Source organism: Pyrus communis, chromosome 13 (assembly GCF_041283825.1).
Source record: "Pyrus communis isolate YQ-2024b chromosome 13, ASM4128382v1, whole genome shotgun sequence".
NCBI lineage: Eukaryota > Viridiplantae > Streptophyta > Magnoliopsida > Rosales > Rosaceae > Pyrus > Pyrus communis.
In genome coordinates, this window is record NC_142577.1 from 14,038,887 (window position 1) to 14,044,886 (window position 6,000).

Sequence of the window (6,000 nt, forward strand, 5' to 3'; positions counted from 1 at the left end):
GAATAAAGCCTCGAAAGAGGGAAAGTTCAAAACCTAGTGGGAGTAGGTTTGTTCGAGGTAGAGTTGAAACAGGACAAGGACTCCCAATCCAGATAAGGATGCAATTTAAGGAATGAGGTGCTATAAATACAAGAAATCATGCAACGAGAAAGGATATTCAATCAAGCATACAATTGCCCTACGCAAAACCTCTCAAATACCTTGAGATTTTTCCTTTTCTTTTTCTGCCAACACACCTTCAGTTTGGATAAACAGCACTGTGGAGGCACCCGCGCGAGCACCTTCAGTTTGGATAAACAGCACTGCTGCCGCAGAATCAGCCGACCAAGAAGCACCTTTAGTTTGGATAAACAACACTGCGTCGAGGCCAGCCGGTTACCTATCTAAGTCTCGGCCGAGAAGGGTTTTCGAGCCCTTGTTGGTAGAGGTCACCTTGCTAGCCTTCCCGGCGTTGTTAGGTATTACGAATCGTGTTACTCGGCGTACTGGACGCCGAGTGATTTTATGATTGGATACTCGCGAGTAAGTTTCAGGGAAATAATCACAGTAACCGAATCAGGCTCCGACGATTGGTGAACTCCGCAGAATTAGTAGCCTTGTCTTCAAGCTATAGAACCCAGAGACCGAGAGCGTTCCTTCCTCGGTCGCAATCGTAAGATCGTGAAGTCAACGACGCGCTCAACGCGACATCAACGAATTCTACTCCTCGGCCAGGCTCGACCGACGAGTTAACACGCCTCGCATTCAACCGAAGGACGTAGTTAGCTTATTAGTTACTCGGCCTGCGCGCCACGTAGGTTTTGTAATTTTTAGAGTCAACATTTTGGCATGCCCGATGGGACATTTGTGCTAAACCTTCGGAGTTCATGACCATTGAGACACGGTCTGTAAAGAAAAAAACAATCATGGGAAAGTTAACAGCTGACTTACCAGTGCAAGGCCTTGGGCAAGATTTGCACCCTGCAAAAAATCCGATCATTGTTGCGCCACCTGAGGCCACAAGCGCGACACGCCGAGAGAGTGAAATCTACCTCGGCGGACAACCTCACAACTTAGAGGTCCCTAACCAATCAGTAGGCATGTTCGTGGAAGGAATAGTGGAAGATTGCGACGACGATGGTGGGGAGGGTTCTGATCCACTAACTAGGTCATTTCTCCGGAGGCGACTTGATGAACAGTATCGACAGGTCGAGCAGTCGATTGGTCAAAAGATGAATGATTTACTGGAGGCAATACGAAGTAACAACGACACACAGACCAGAATGCTTGAACTGTTGATTAGTAAAGCCTTCGAAGATGGTCAGGTCGGCCAGCCTCGGCAGCTTTCTACGAATGTTCCAATACAAGCCGAGAAAGGGTTCGCCCGGCCACAACCAATCAGCTTGGATAAAAGAGGTGGATCGGGCAATAGATCCGAGGGACCAAGCCAAGGAGAAGAAGCCGCTTCCGTAAACATGACCGAAGTCCAGAGAATGATTGACTCGGCCTTAAAGAAGGGGCTGAAGTTTCCAAAATTCATCCATCCATACCCGGCTTATGTAGAAAGGTTTGAATACCCACGAGGTTTTAAGATCCCTGATTTCAGTCTCTTCGCCGGGGAATCGTCTTTATCCTCATTAGAACATGTGGCTCGGTTCACAGCGCAGTGTGGAGACGTCAACAGCGACTTCTATAAATTACGGCTATTTAATTTTTCACTGACAGGTTCAGCTTTCGCCTGGTACATTAATCTCCCACCCAACTCTGTGCAGAGTTGGGAAGAATTAGTCGAGAAGTTTCATGAACAATTTTATAGGCCAGGGATGGAAATGTCCGTATCATCGTTGGCCAGGATGGCTCAAGCGTCCGACGAATCTCCAATGGAATACCTGACAAGGCTTAAGTCGGCTAGGAATTGGTGCCGAGTACCTCTCCCCAAAGTGGAGTTCGTCAGGATCGCCCTTAACGGATTAGACGTGGAATACAAGAAGAAGTTTCTGGGGGCAAACATTCGAGATACGTACGAACTTGCTCAACACATTGAACAGTATGATTATCTGCTTCGAGAAGAAAAGATATCAAAGTCACCATCCCGGGGGACATTGTATAAGAATCCCACGGTTAGCTATGCATTGGCCGAAAACGATGACCCTCAATATGCTAGTGTGGATGCGGTCGAGATAGTAATAGATAAACCTTACGTCTGCAAGGCTTTGGCTCAAGTGAGTTCCAAAGACACCAAAACCCGTTCGGCCGCCGAAGAGATGAGTAAGTCGTTGAAAGTATACACTTTCGATATCACCAAAGCCGATGCAATTTTCGATCAATTATTGGCAGCAAAGATCATCAAGCTTCGGCTGGGACATACTATCCCTAAGGCCGATGAATTGAAAGGAAAGATATACTGCAAGTACCATAATTCTAATAAGCATGCAACCAATAACTGTGTTATATTCCGAGACACAATTCAAAATTGGATCGAGAAAGGAAAGTTGAAATTTCTGGAAAAACAAATGGCGATCGACGTCAATCCCTTCCCTTCGACAACAATTGGCATGGTGGATGCCCATCTTCCTAAAAATAAAGGAAAAGCCGAATACGTCCTGGTGCAGCATATCCGTAAACGGAATAGTCAAACGAGACTAAAGCTTGATTTGTTTTCAAATGCACCACCTACGGAACGCTCGGGGCCATCCACCGATGAGCCTATAACGGGGTCGGGTTCCGACGAAGCTCATGAATCAAAGGTTTTATGCGACCATTGTAAAACACCAGTTGAACCTGGGAAGAAGACATCTTCTACACCCTCCACGGCCTCTACAACATCACCACAGGGACTTGGTAAAGGTCCACGACTTCAAGTGTTTGATAGACTCGGCCCACAAGTACGGTCGAAAGACCAGGCCCCGGTCAGGCGGCGTCTTGACTTCGACGTACCTTTCTATAACGAGGATTATTACTCGCGCAATACCAGCAGTTCGGGCTCGCCAGCTGATCGCAAAACTTTCAAACCATCCAGGACATCGGATCAACGCTGGTACAGTTACAATTCTCCAACTGGCCTGTATACGGCGTTGTCTAAATCTCAAAAACATCGTCCCCAACGGATAGATTGCATGTCTCGACGACGAGAAACGCAGACCAGCCCTGCCAACCGGTGGCAACCGAAGAAGGCCGTGGAAAGCATTAGTGAACGGCCAACCCCTACTATCATGACCGAGTTGGTCGAAGGGAGAAAAGTAGCAGCTCCCGGCGTTGAAACCACTATCGAAGAGTCTGAGAAACGTATCAAGCTCCTTCTCCGGCCTGGGGAGACGAAAGCTCGTCTCGAGTATTTTAGACAAGAGGCCGAAAGGAAACTTTCCCCGTTACCACCACGCGAGCCGATCATCAAAATACGACGCAATTTACACCCTCTATTCCTTGGTGAATCCCTGGAGTACATGCGAGAATTTCACAAGAAATATTCCGCCAATGACTTGTACGGACTACCCAAGGCGTGCTAGGAAGCCCTCGACCTAGCTCTAACTTGCCCAGATGCCGAGCAAATTATCCAGAAAACTTCCGACCCAGCGATTAAAGCTAGATTTCAACATATACGAGAGGCTCGAGTCCTTGGCTTTGAGGTCGACCCTTACACAGATATTGACGCCGCCGAATTACCCTTTTCCCTCGAAGACCTTCAGCATTTGCGCTATCATTTTGAAGTTTTCTCGACGGTATCTCTCTTCAGCCTCACGGCCGACGAGGAAAAACGGATAGCACGGTTGGATACATATCTAGACACGAGGAACGCCCGTATCGCCTATGAAGAACGAGCTCGTATAACGCAGGACCAACATAAATCTTCGGTAGTAAACATAGTTGAGGAAAATAGTCAAAACAGACTCGACTTGGTCAACACGCCTCAGATGCCAGTTCATGCCGAGGCACTCAAAAGTTCGATTGAGGATGTTCCGCCGACTGATACTAGGGTTACATCTGCAGAAGACGACGACCATAATCCGATGGGTCCCTCGGTCCTTGAACATATGGAGATCAGTATGGTTCACGTCCTACCAGCTGAATTCCAACCAAGTACCCACCAGTCAAATTTCTTGGACGGGGACGTGGTTGCCGAGGAAGCAACACAAGTAGATTTCGTCGCAAATGATGATGACAGGGAAGTCCGAAACGGGGACAACATTAAGGCGGCTTTGGCCGAACTGTTTCCTCGTTCCCCCTCGGTTAATCTCCAACACCTGAAGCCGTTGTACGTCACGGCTCACATCGAAGGATTTCCCATTTCTAAAGTGTTTGTCGACTGTGGAGCCATAGTCAACATTATGCCAATGTCCGTCATGAAGGCTTTACGTCGTTCTGATAATGAACTCATTCCGTCAGGTATCACTATGAGCAGCTTCGTTGGTGACAAGTCTCAGACCAAAGGAGTGCTTCGTTGGTATCACTATCACTATGATGGCGTTCTTTATTATTGACTCCAAGACAGACTATAACGCATTGCTCAGCCGCGATTGGATCCACCAAACCAGTTGCATTCCTTCATCACTATACCAAGTCCTTATCTTTTGGGATGGCAAATCGGTCGTAGTCCACCCAGCCGATAACCAACCATTTGAAACCAACATGATTCAGGCTCGCTATTACGATGATCACGTTGGCTACATCACCCTCCAAGGCCTTAACGAGGATGGGCGGCCGACGAGAATTTCGGTACAGAAAGTGATTGAGGTTGGTGCCAAGACTGTCCAACAGGATTCGACGAGACTTGGCTTGGCAGATTTAGTCACCAATGCCGATGATTGATAACACCAAGCAAGAACGGCGTCAGGCCGCGGTTTCATCTACAATGGAACGTCTGCTGGCCCATTGGTACGCCATTACCAAACACCCAAATTCCGGCATCAATTTAATCGAATTTTTGGCCGAAGCAGATAACGGCCCCGTTCTATCTTTTGATAAAGTTCAGGCCGCACCAGCCAAACTCGAAGACCATCGGCCCCAGGTTAAAGACCCATTAGAAAAAGTTAATGTAGGCACGGCCGATGATCCTCGAACATTGTTTATCAGCTCGTTACTCCCACCGTCCATGAAGGTCGAACTCCGTAAGTTACTCCAGGAATTTAGAGATTGCTTCGCGTGGAGCTACCATGAAATGCCAGGCCTCGATCGAAACCTTGTAGAGCATGAGCTACGCATCAAGGACGGGTGTAAGCCTTTCCGACAAGCCCCTCGCCGATTTTTGACCGAGGTACAACTCGGCATTAAAGAAGAATTAGTTCGGCTTCTAAAAGTCGGGTTTATTAGGACCGCTCGGTACATTGAATGGTTGGCCAATATCGTCCCAGTGTTGAAGAAAAACGGTGCCCTTCACATTTGCATCGATTTCCGTAATCTAAATTTGGCCATTCCCAAGGATGAATATACAATGCCAATCTCAGACTTGCTAATTGATGCTGCGGCTAATCATGAACTGCTATCTTTTATGGACGGCCATGCGGGTTACAACCAGATTTTCATCGCCGAAGCCGACGTCCACAAGACGGCTTTCCGCTGCCCTGAGGCACTTGGTACTTACAAATGGGTAGTCATGCCATTCGGCCTCAAGAATGCAAGCGCCATATACCAACGAGCCATGAATATGATATTCCATGACTTAATCAGTACAATCGTCGAAGTTTATATCGATGATGTGGTGGTAAAGTCTAAACACCGCCAAACGCACCTGGATGATTTGCGGCAAGCGTTCCTTCGCATGCGTAAGAATAATCTCAAAATGAACCCGGCCAAGTGTGCTTTCAGTGTTTCGGCCGGTAATTTCCTAGGATTTTTGGTGCACCATCGCGGCATCGAAGTCGACGAAAATAAGGCCCGCGCCATCATTAGCGCCCCACCTCCAACAACAAAGAAACAGCTCCAGTCGTTACTCGGGCAGATAAATTTCCTCCGCCACTTCATCGCCAATTCGGCCGGTAAGATGAAGGCATTCTCTACGCTCCTTAAACTTAAGGATACCGACAA